The sequence below is a fragment of the Delphinus delphis genome, chromosome 19 (genome assembly GCF_949987515.2).
Source record: "Delphinus delphis chromosome 19, mDelDel1.2, whole genome shotgun sequence".
Lineage (NCBI taxonomy): Eukaryota > Metazoa > Chordata > Mammalia > Artiodactyla > Delphinidae > Delphinus > Delphinus delphis.
In genome coordinates, this window is record NC_082701.1 from 2,464,802 (window position 1) to 2,476,896 (window position 12,095).

Below are 12,095 nucleotides of genomic sequence, written 5' to 3' on the forward strand. Positions count from 1 at the left end.
TTATCCGGGTGTTAATGGGTGTACTCAGGCTAGTTCCAGCCCAGAGCTGATGTCATATGGATTTCACCAGACGTTCATGTTCACACATATGTGCCAGGCACGTGGCGAGAGCTCCAAATATTGTGCTATTAATGAAAACTCCAGAAAACACAGACAACTAAAGCTGCCTGTAACTCGATGGCTGGGAAATCCATTTTACCTGCAGGCACACTTTTACCGTCTAAGCTTTTCAGATGAAGGTCAGCCAAATGAGTTAATGAATACTTATTTAGCCAGACACTCTGCTGTGTAGTGAGAGGCATGTAGTTACAGCTTAGTCAACGTCCTCTGACTTTCTCCTGAGCTAATCATCTTTCTAGTAGTCATTCATTCATCACACTCTTTCAAAGGTATTTTTAGCACTTTTTGTGTACCAGATGCTACTCTAAGTATCGGAGACACAACAGGGATCAAAGCAAAAACTTGGCTCTTGTGAAACTTACATTTCTGTGTGTGTGAGAGAGAAAAAGGGGGGAGAGACTAAACAAACTAGCAAAATGTATATAATAGGTCATACGGTGGTAAATATGTTGTAATTGTGTGTAGGATAGGCTTCGTGTTGGAGGTGGGTGGAAGGTTGCATTTGGAATAAGACAGTCAGCTGGCGTGTGAGCACAGACCCGAAGGAGCTGGGGCTCGAGCCCTGAGGCTGGGGGGGTAGCTCAGCGTTGCAGGTGGACGGAACAGCCAGCACCGAGGAGTATCTGCCTCGTTTGAGCAGCAGCAAGGACGACGACGATGTGGCCGGAGGGTGTGCAGGCGGGAAAGCAGAAGGGCTGAGATCAGAGGGCCGTGCAGGCCGCTGTGAGCCTTCTCTGCCCCATTTCCAACCTCACTGGCCTGAGATCTGCTTTGGCCAGTGAAACGCGAGAGGAACCGATATGGGTCTTTCCTCTACAGAAGCTTCAGGAGCTAAAGCTTCTGTCCCGCTGCCAGGATGTTCTAGAAAGAGGCCACTTTTAAAAACTGAGATCTGATGTGAAGATAATATGGAACCATATTTCGGGCCACCTGGTAGATTTGTAGTGTGAGTGAGAAATAAACTTTCATATGGCTCTTTTTCCAGGCTGTTTCTGGCTTGGGCTTGTCCTGAAGTTGCATTTGCAAAGCACTTTGTATAGCATTTTTAAAAGTTATATTGTCTGTACCCAAAAACGAAGTGGGGAGAAGCTCCTGGAATCAGTGGGCCCTCGCCTTGCCCCTCCCCTGCTTTCTGCAGCCAAGCCTGGGGGGTCATAGCCTCTATTACGTCAAAAGCAGCCCAATTTGTCTCCCTGCCAGACTCTTCCCACACTGAAGCCAAAGTAACATTGCAACATGCAAATTTAATACTGTCTCTTTCCTATTTAAAGTCCTTCAGTGGAAAGGTAAATAAGCGTCAAAAATATTAAAAGGGAATTCTTCACGATGGGTGGTGGGGCTGCGGGTGATTTCTAATGTTCTTTTTTGTATTTTTCCACACTAAAACTGTTTTGAAAAACCCCACATAGTCCAAAAAAGAAAAAAAAGCCCTTTACCAGCTCCCTGTTTCTAGATGTGGCAGATTAAAGGTGGCCTAGGAGCTTTGACACTCCTTTCATTGAGAGATCGGCTTCAGCGCCCTTCCCTTTGGAACCGGGCTGGCTGAAGTCTTGTGTTTGACCAAGAGCATGTGGCAGGAATAAGTTCTGGGACTTCCGGGTTAGGTCATCAAAAGCCACGCAGATTTTGCCTGGCTCTCTCGGGATACTCTCTCCGGGAGCTCTGGGCCCTCGTGGAAGAAGTCTGGCATCTTGAGACGTCCGTCCTGTGAGCAAGGCCATCTGAATCCTTCAGGCCAGCCCATCCTCTGGCTCAACACCACCCAGCGACCTCAGTGGATACCACATGGAACAGAAGAATCACGCAGCCGAATTCTGCCAAAATTCCTGATCCGCAAAATCAGGAGGTGCCCTACTGCGACTGTTGCTTTAAGTGCTGGGTTAATTCGTTCGGTGGCGATCAATAACTAGAATTCCAGAAGACGAAGAAAAGCTTGTTGGCAGGGCTGAGGTCCTCCCACATCTGGCTCCACCTGCGTTTCCCCTCCTCTCTCCCTTCACCTCCTACTGAGCTCTCTGCTAATCTCGGACTTCTTATAGGTTCTTGAACCCGCTATGGTCTTTACTCTCCGTACTTTTGTCCACGCTGGGCCTGTTTTTTTTTTTTTTTTAAACAACAGCCTTATTGACGACTAATTGATACCAAAAAAAAAAAAAAATGACATGTTTAATGTATGTGCGTGTGTGGTAAGAAAGCTTAACATGAGATCTACCTTCTTAACAAATTTTTAGGTGCATAATATTTTAACACTAGACACAAGGCTGTACAGTAGATCTCTAGAATTTACTCATCTTTTAAAAAAATTTTATTTTGTATTGGAGTAGAGTTGATTGACAATGTTTTGTTTCATAAGAACTTACTTGTGTTGCATAACTGACCCTTTCTACCCATTGAAGGACATCTCCCCACGTGCCCCTCCCCCAGCCCCTCCCCGTTCTAGTCTCTGCTTCTAGGAGTTTGACAGTTTAGATTCCTCCTAGCAGTGGCCTTTTACATGCTCAGTGAAATAAGCCAGTTTCAGAAGGACAAACCCAGATGATTCCACTTGCATGCTGGGCCTCTTTTCTCCTTTCTTCCATCTGCCTGGACTGCTCGTGCTAATGTACGTTGTACCCGCTTCGGTGGTGCTCGTGCACGCATCACATCTGTTCCCAGGTCCTCCTCTGCCGTTGGTCTGTGTATCAGTGCCTGTTGCTGCTGTATCAGATTACCACAAACTTAGTGTCTTAAGACGCTGCAAACTTATCAGGAGTCCTGGAAGTCAGAAGTCCTGGATGGGTCTCACCAGGCTAAAATCAAGGTGTTGGTAGGGCTGCCTTCCTTTCTGGAGGCTCCAGGGAAGAATTTGCTTCTTGCATTTCACGTTGTCTAGAAGTTACCCACGTTCCTTGACTCGGAGCCTTCTCCATCTTCAAAGCCGGCAATGGCTGGTCTAGTCTTTCTTACGTGGCATCTCTCTGACACCGGCTCCTCTGCGTTCCTCTTCTGTATTTAAGGACCCTTGTGAGTACATGGGGACCACTCAGATAATCCAGGATAGTCTCCCTATCCTAAGGTCATCTGCAACCTTAACTCCGTGTGGAACCTTGACTCCCCTTTGCCATGTGATATAAAATATCATAGATTCTGGGGAGTAGAAGGGGGACATCTTTGGGGGCCATTATTCTGCTGACTACAGTCTGTGAGTTCTTACAATACAGAGGCTGTGACCTTCTGCGTGACTCTCCTCCAAAGCAGGACAGGAGCCTGCTGCATAAGAGACACCCACGTATAGGTATTCCAGGATATGGACCTATAATAAAATAAATAAAAGGTGGGAGATTTGTCCGGAGCTTACACGCTAGAGCAAGGGGCAGCAAACTACGGTCTATCCTTTGTGAACAGCTCACAGGCTAAGAGTGATTTCCCCCTTTTTAAGTGGTTGAAAAAATCTGAATAATATTCTGTGAAATGTGAAAACCAGAGATTCCAGTTTAAGCATCCATAAATAACATTTTCTGAAACGTAGCCATGCCCGTTCGTTTACGCATTATCTGTAGCCGTTTTGATGCTACGTTGGCAGAGTTGAGGAGTTGCAACAGAGACCATATGACTGCAAAGTCTAAAATAATTACCGTCTGACCCTTTACAGAAAAGAAAGCAAGCCAATCCTTGCTCTAGACCCGTGTCATCCAATATAACTTTCATGACAATGGAAATGTTCTCTATCTGTCGTTGTCCAATATGGTGGCCACCAGCCACCTGTGGCACTTGACATGAGGCTAGTGCCAGCGAAGGACTGACTTTTACACTTTATTTTAATTATAATTGATTTCAGTTTAAAGAGCCACCTGTGGCGACTGCATTGGATGGCTCAGCACTGAGAGGAGAGGAGACAATAATGGGGATGAAGATGCCGATAATTCAGGTGCCAGGAACCCAACTAAGAGAACAAGGACGATGTTCTTCTAATGCCCATTTTACAGATGAGAAGACTGAAGCTAAGGAAAAGGAAGCGATCTGCCTAAGGTTACATGGCTTGTCAGTGTCAAAGGTAGAACCCAGGGAGGTTGACTGTGAAGTTGTCACTCTAACCACAAACCACCTCAGTAAGATGAGACATGTACACATTGAATTATAACGTGGAATGTGCTGAGTGCCATGAAATAAGGGAAAACAAGGCAGGGAACTACATGAGGGAAGAACATCTGACCAGGGAGGAAAGAGGCAACTTCATGGGTGCCAAACTCCTTAAGCAGAGCTTTGACATTTGGGCAGGATTTTGACTGATAGCTGTGTGCTTGTAGGCAATGACCTACATCAGCGTGTGGCCTTGGGAAAGCAGAGGGCGCTAAGGGCCTGGAGGGCAGGGCCGCTGTAAAACCCATGTCAGAACTTCGCTAGCCAAGGGCCACAGAAGTTTCTCGACAGGTGGGTGCACTTCCTCTTTTCTATCAATAACAGTCATGTAAATGACCTTGTCTCCCTTTCACTTTTTTTTTTTTTAATAAATTTATTTATTTTTGGCTGTGTTGGGTCTTCGTTTCTGCGAGAGGGCTTTCTCTAGTTGCGGTGGCCACCCTTCATCGCGGTGCGGGGGCCTCTCACTGTCGCGGCCTCTCTTGTTGCGGAGCACAGGCTCCGGACGCGCAGGCTCAGTAGTTGTGGCTCACGGGCCCAGTTGCTCCGCGGCACGTGGGATCTTCCCAGACCGGGGCTCGAACCCATATCCCCTGCATTGGCAGGCAGATTCTCAACCACTGAACCACCAGGGAAGCCCCCGTGTGTATTTTTCTGTCTCTCCCCCTAGGGACCAGGGACCTTGTTTGGGACCCTTGTAAGGACGATCACAGTTCCTGGCAGGGTAGGTTCACATTAAACTGTCATTGAATGAGTGGTCAAGGCAAAGCATAGTAGAGACAAAAATATATGCATTAGTTTGATGCAAATCTAAATAAAATGACCTAAAGTTCCAGCTGCATAATTTCAAAGCTGGAGTGAATCCTAAGCGCTGTTTATACTATCGCCACTTGGTGGTGCCAGGTTAGTTGGTGCCCGACAACACCCAGCAGCCTTCCTCAGGATCAGTCTTCAGGAATTTGTGCTTTGCCTAAAACGCTAACACCTTGTACTCCCAACTAGGGCCCAAGAGAGATGGGCGGTAGAGAAATAGAGAAGAGCAAGGGAATGCCAGGACAGGAGCTCAGACTGTATCAAGGGGGTGGGAGGATAAGATGCGTCTGTAAGAACATGGGCCAGGAGGCCAGCTAGCTGCAAATCCCGAATCCCGAACCCCGTGCAGGGGGCAGGGATATCATGGGGGCAGGAGAGAGAGGAAGGAGATGGTTGAGGATATATGACCAAGTCAGCAAGAAGGGATAAGAAAACATTCAGACGTGGGGCACCGATTTCCATCCTGGAATCCAAATCGAAGAGCAGGCAGGGCTGGGGAAGCAAGCCAGGATTCAGTCCAGAAGGGCCAGCCATGAGAGCTGCTTAGTAAAGCTCACCCATAACCACGGTTAAGAGGGTAGAATGTGGGCTTCCCGGGTGGCGCAGTGGTTGGGAGTCCGCCTGCCGATGCAGGGGACGCGGGTTTGTGCCCCGGTCCGGGAAGATCCCACATGCCGCGGAGCGGCTGGGCCCGTGAGCCGTGGCCACTGAGCCTGCGCGTCTGGAGCCTGCGCGTCTGGAGCCTGTGCTCCGCAACGGGAGAGGCCACAGCAGTGAGAGGCCCGCGTACCAAAAAAAAGGTAGACTGTTTATTTCAAAGTGGAAAAGGCACGTAGGGTTTCTCAGCATGGGCGTTGAAAATTTTTCCATGCTTTTCTCCATCTTAGAGAGGAGAGTTTTTTTGTGTTCATCCTCTACAGTGGAGATGGCCCCTGCACCGTAGAGTGAGGAGTTGTTCAGTGATGGCCCCTGATCGGAGCTCACTTCTCTGGCTGCCATCTTCAGGCATGGGTGGATCAAGGGTTGACCAAAGTGTGGCCGGCCAGCCTGGACCCTCCACACAGTTGTGACTTTTGACTGGGTGACCACAGTCACTGTCCAGTGGTTTTTTTTTTTCCCTCTTGGTTGACATGAAGACTGCACACTAACGAATAGGTCACTCCCTTATTATCCAACAAGAGCCTGGAGATTTTTATACTGTTATTTTCCAGGACAGGATAAGGGACATATCACTCAAAGCTCTTTCATGTAAGCAAAGAAACAAACCCTTGATGACATAAGTAGAAAAGGAATTTATTGAACGTATATTGGGTGGCTCACAGCACTTCTGGGAAGGCAGGAGAACCAGGCTCCGGCAATGTGCCAGTTGGGGCCAACACCCGAAAGCACAGTGTAGAATTGGTTGGGTGAGAACACCATCCAGGATTCCATCCACGGGATGTGAGTAGGAAAGCAGTTAATGGAAACAATGCAGCCTTGACATTCTGTGTATTTTCCCTGTGCCTTTCGAGGGATACAAGTTTCAAATGGCTTTAATCAGCGCAATAGCCTCATGATTATTTATTCTCTAATCTCTTGCTGGCTGGTCATGCAAAGGAGTCCATGTGGAAAAACAGCTCCGAGCATCCTTTCCCCCTTGATTGCAGGTCAGAAGTGTCATCTTGGTTCCCGGTGCTGTGAACTGCCTTGACTCTTCACTTCTTATTCTGTGTCTTTGCAGCATCTGTCTTCTTCTCGAAACACTTGCCCCCCTCAGCTTCTGCGACCCCCATTCTCTCCTGGTTTGCTGCCTGCTTTCTAACATCCCTTCTTCCCTTTATCTTTTTGTTCTTGGTCCTCCTCATGCCATCTTCCTGCTTCCCTTTGCTTCTCTCTCAACACCTGCTACTGGGAAGGATGTCACTCATGCCCACGGCTTTGAAATGAATAAGCTGATGATTTCAAAGCCCTTAACTGTCTCCTGAGCTTCCAACCAGCACACAACTGACAGCCCCTCGTGGATGGCTCGCGGCCCCTCACCCCGCCCACCCCCGCTGCTCCTCCCGGCTTCTCTGACTCAGTAAAGGGCAGCAGCATTGATTCATTGGCTGCGACAGAAACCTAGGGGTCATCCTCGAGTCTCCCTCCTCCTGAAGCTCCACATCAATCCCTAGGTTCTGTCTCTCCTATTTCTTTAGTGTTTCTGGAATAGGCCCGGCTCTACTCACTTGCATCAAAATTTTATTAGTTTAAGCCATTCCCACCCCTCACCTGATTCTGGCAACAAACTCCAGCAGGTGTCTTTGCTCCAAGCTCCCTCATACACCTTGGGCCTGCCCTCGCTTCACTAGAGGCAGAGTGATAAAGTGTGTACTTGACCACGTCTCTTCCCTGCACGTGACCATTGTATGATTCCCCAGTGGCTCTAAGTAGAAAACCCAAACTTCTAAGGCAGGGGTTGCCAAACTATGGCCTGTGGGTTGACTTGCCCACGATATGTTTTTGTACAGCTCACAAGCTACAAATAATTTTTACATTTTAAAATTGTCGAAAGAAAGCAAAAGCATGTGACTTGAAAATTGTATGAACTTTATTCAAAATACACAAAGAACTCTTAAAACTCAACAATGAGAAAACAAACAACCCGATTCGAAAATGGACAAGAGATCTTAACGGGCACCTCATCAAAGAAGATACACAGATGGCAAATAAACATAGAAAGTGAAGCTGAACATCATAGGTTATTAGGGAACTGCTAATTAAAACAGCAACGACATACCACTACATACCCGATAGAATGCCTAAAATCCAAAACGCTGACAACATCAAATGCTGGTGAGGCTGTGGAGCAACGGGAACTCTCATCACTGCTGGCGGGAACGCAAAATAGTGCAGCCACTTTGGAAGACAGTTTGGAGGTTTCTTACAAAAGTAAACATACTCGTACCATATGATACAGCAATCATACTCCTTGCTTTCGAGGGCAGGGCCATAGCTCATCCTTCCCCTTCTCTGCATCCCAGGCATCTAGGGCCTGCCCTGTGTATGCTCAGGAAATACCTTTTAAGTCTTCTGAACCTGACGTCCAGGCATGGATGAGCGTCAGTATCTGTGGACCCACTGAAATCAGACGATAAATGTCATGTGTGTGTATGCTTGGCATATTTTCTGGGGAGAAAGAAAGCCCTTGTTTTCATGAGCTTCTCTGAGGAGACCATGACTAAAATTTTTTAAATCGAAGTATATTTGATTTACGATGTTGTGTTAGTTCCAGATGTACCGCAGAGTGATTCAGTTGTTTTTTTTAAATTATATTCCATTATAGGTTATTTTTCTTTTTAATTTTATTTTTGTCTGCGTTGGGTCTTCGTTGCGGCGCGTGGGCTTCGCATTGCAGTGGCTTCTCTTATTGTGGAGCACAGTGCACGGGCTTCATTAGTTGTGGCGCATGGGCTTAATTGCTCCACAGCATGTGGGATCTGCATGTGGGATCTGCCCGGGCCAGGGCTCGAACCCGTGTCCCCAGCATTGGCAGGCAGATTCTTAACCACTGCGCCACCAGGGAAGCCCTCCATTATAGGTTATTTTAAGGTATCAAATAGAATTCCCCATGTTATACAGTAAATTCTGGTTGCTTATCATCACTATTTTTCTTTAAAGCCCCAGATCTGTGAACTACTGATTTCGGATTAGCATGAGTTAAAACTAGCAAAGGCAAAGGAGATCCATATCTGGGAGAAGAATATTCAGAAGACAGTCATACAAGTATCTGGGCTAGAGTTGACTCACGCTTGCGATGATTAATTTTTACGAGTCAACTTAGCGAGTCCCTGGTACCCAGTTTTTGGTCAAATACTAGTCTGGATGTTGTTGAGAAGGTATTTTTTAGACGTGATTCACCTTTAGAACAGTAGTCTGTAAGTAAGGCACATTACCCTCTATAAACGCCTTAAGAGAAAAGATTGAGGTTCCCAGAGGAAGAATTTGGGCCTCCAGACCCTCTTCAGAGTCAAGGCTGCAACATCAGCTCCTCCCTGGACATTTGCCAGTGAGAAAAGCAGAAAGACTTTTGGCATTGGAATGCTTGCTGGAATTAGGTTATCTTTGAAACCACAATCTTGGGTTCCACAGGAAGCATATATACTCAGCACCAATAGGTGGTGATAGTCTGAAAACTCCTCCTTGGAAACCTGAAATACCTCACCCAATGGAAACTTTAAACATAAGAAGCACTAAGAAATGGCATGCCAAAATATTCCTTCCTTTTATACACTGGCTTTCTTGTTTAAAACATTTCTTTTATTGGAGTGTAGTTGTTTTACAACGTTGTGTTAGTCTCTACTGTACAGCGAGGTGGAGTTCCCGTGCTACATGGCCATTTCTCATTAGTTATCTACTTTATACATATTAGTGTATACATGTCAATCCCAATCTCCCAGTTCATCCCACCACCACCCCCTTCCGCCCTTGGTGTCCATATATTTGTTCTCTACATTTGTGTCTCTATTTATGTACACTGGCTTTCTTAGTTCAACTTCTGCTTACTAAATGCATAACTGATGTTTATTTTGCTTTTAAAATTGTTTGCTGCTGTTTGTTTCACAAACATTGTAACAGCAATTAAGGAATTTTGTTTTGAAGAGAAAATTTTACTTACAACGCCACTACCGTAGAAACTCATTTTGTGGAGTTTTCCAAGGACACAGATTAAAAAAAAAAAAGAAGAAGAAAAAAAGGGCTGACAGACCTTGGAATTCAGGGCAGAAGGCCTCTGGAGAAGGGGAAACCACACAAGCTAGGGTGGAACCACCGTCATTTCTGAAATGAATTTGATGAGTTGAAATTCTCGCAGCGGCACGGCCGGCTGCACTGAAAGAGCCTTCGCAGCGTTTGGAAACCACCGAGGCTGTTTGGCTTTTCGCAGCAGCTGTCTCAGTGGACTCTCCCCAGGCTCAACTATCTGCTGCCCATTTCCCTTTTTGTCTTTCAAAGCCCCAGCCCAGGAGGATTTGGCAGCTAGAACAAGGTTGAGTGCGACGGACACAGGAAACGACGGCCCGTGGCTGGACTGGCGCCTGAATGCAGCTGAATGGGGACACACAGCCAGGCCTCAGCACGGAGTCAGCTGCCACCCAAAACACCAGGCTCAATGTCACCAGCTTGCTGCTTTCCCTGTTCTAAGCGTCTTGACTCTCTTAGGAAGGTAACACTGAGGATGGGACACAGTGCAACTCAAGTCTTAACCTAGTAGAGCGGGTAGCTCCTGAGGAAGGGGAGAGCAACTGGGAAGCAAACTAATGTTTATCTATTGTATCCCGCCCTGTGCTGGGCACTTTCTTTACATACATGCTGCAAAGGAGAGTGATTAGCTCACTGCCTAGGTATGAAACATAGCAGTCACTTAACTGCTCCAGGCCTCATTTTCCTTCCATGACAATAACATAATAATAATACCGATGCTAGAGTTTATTATGAAGATTCAATTAATTATGATGAGTGAAGCACTTAGGACACTGCCAGGAACACAGTAAGTGCCACAGGCTTGTGTGCCGTTATTATCTTTATTGCTTTTAGCCCTGCTCATCCTTTATGACTGAGGAAGCTGAGGCTCACGGGGATTAAGTCAATTACCGGAGATGGCAGAGCCTGAAACCAAACTCAGATTTATCCGACCGCAGTGTTTTCTTCTCAGAATGCAACCGGGCCTGCTCAGTGCTATCGAATTCCCCCTCCTGCTTGCCAGCTTAGGGTTCAGTTTAATTAGCCTTTCTTTGTACTGACAAGGGTGAAATCATATATACGACTGAGGCTGTGCCTTTCATCTCCCATTCCACCCATCCCTGGCGAAAGTCCCACGGGGGCATAGGTGGGAGAAGAAACTTCCCCCCTACATTCCCCTCTTATAGGCTTAATCTGGCCTTTCTGATGTGCCTATGCTTCCTCTGACTTTCAGAAAGTCCGTGGCTGGGGGTGGGGGGGTGGGATAAACACAACTAAATAAAAGAAATACTCTGATAAGCAGGGGCCTTATCATACTGGTGGATTTCGGGGAGCAGCTGGCCTGTTAGGACAGTGATGTCCAACAGAAATACTATAAACACGAGTCATAGAGGAAATTAAAAATTTTCTAATAGCTATATTAAAAAGGTAAAAAAAAGCGAAATTAATCTTAATAATACTTAACCGAATATATCCAAAATATTACGGTTTCGGCCTGGAATCAGTATAAAAATTATTAGAGGTATTTATATATTTTTTGCATTATGTGTTAAATCCATTGTGTATATTACACATACAGCCCTAGAGCTATATACCCCAAGGGTACAACAGGTACCAGCCAGACACAAAGATACGTGTGTTCCAAGGACCTTCTTTATTCTTTTAGCGACTTCATATGTCCGAAAGCGTCCCCTGCCTCTCATCCCCTTTCCTCTTCCACGGGCGGATACTTGCATGGGAAAAAAAAATGGCTGAAGCAGTATAGAAGTCGCTCCCCGCCCTCCCCTCCATCATCCCCGATGAGGGCAGTTTTTACAGGCGGCTGAGATTTCTCGTGTGGTCACAGACGGTTTGTGCCCACCGGCACGTTTTGTACTTCTCATTATGAGGAGTCGGGGCGAGGATGGGGGCATTCCAGGAGCTAGAAGGACTCAGGCCTCTCTTGGACCCTGACAAAGTCCTTTCCAGCATTTTGTGCCCATAGGGACTGTGTGGCCTCCACTGGCGACAGCACCCATGGAGGGGAGAGCGGCCTGGTTGGCCAAACAGACACTTGGCAGGGCTCGGATTTCCTGGACCGGATGGCGGCCCGGAGCCCGGAGGCCGCGGCGCGGGCCGAGCACAGGATACGCGGCGGGCGTGCGCATCCCGGGATCCGCCCGCGCTCGGCCCCTGGCGCAGCTGCAGCGGATCCGCCTCCTCCTCCGGGGCTTGGAAGCGGCAGGAATTCCCCCTCCCCGGCCCCGCGTCCCCCTCCGGCCCGGGCTACGGGGCGGAGTCGCCCACCTGTCATCCGAGACGCCCCACGTGGGTCGGCCTGGGTTGGGGGCGGGGGTTGAAGGCAG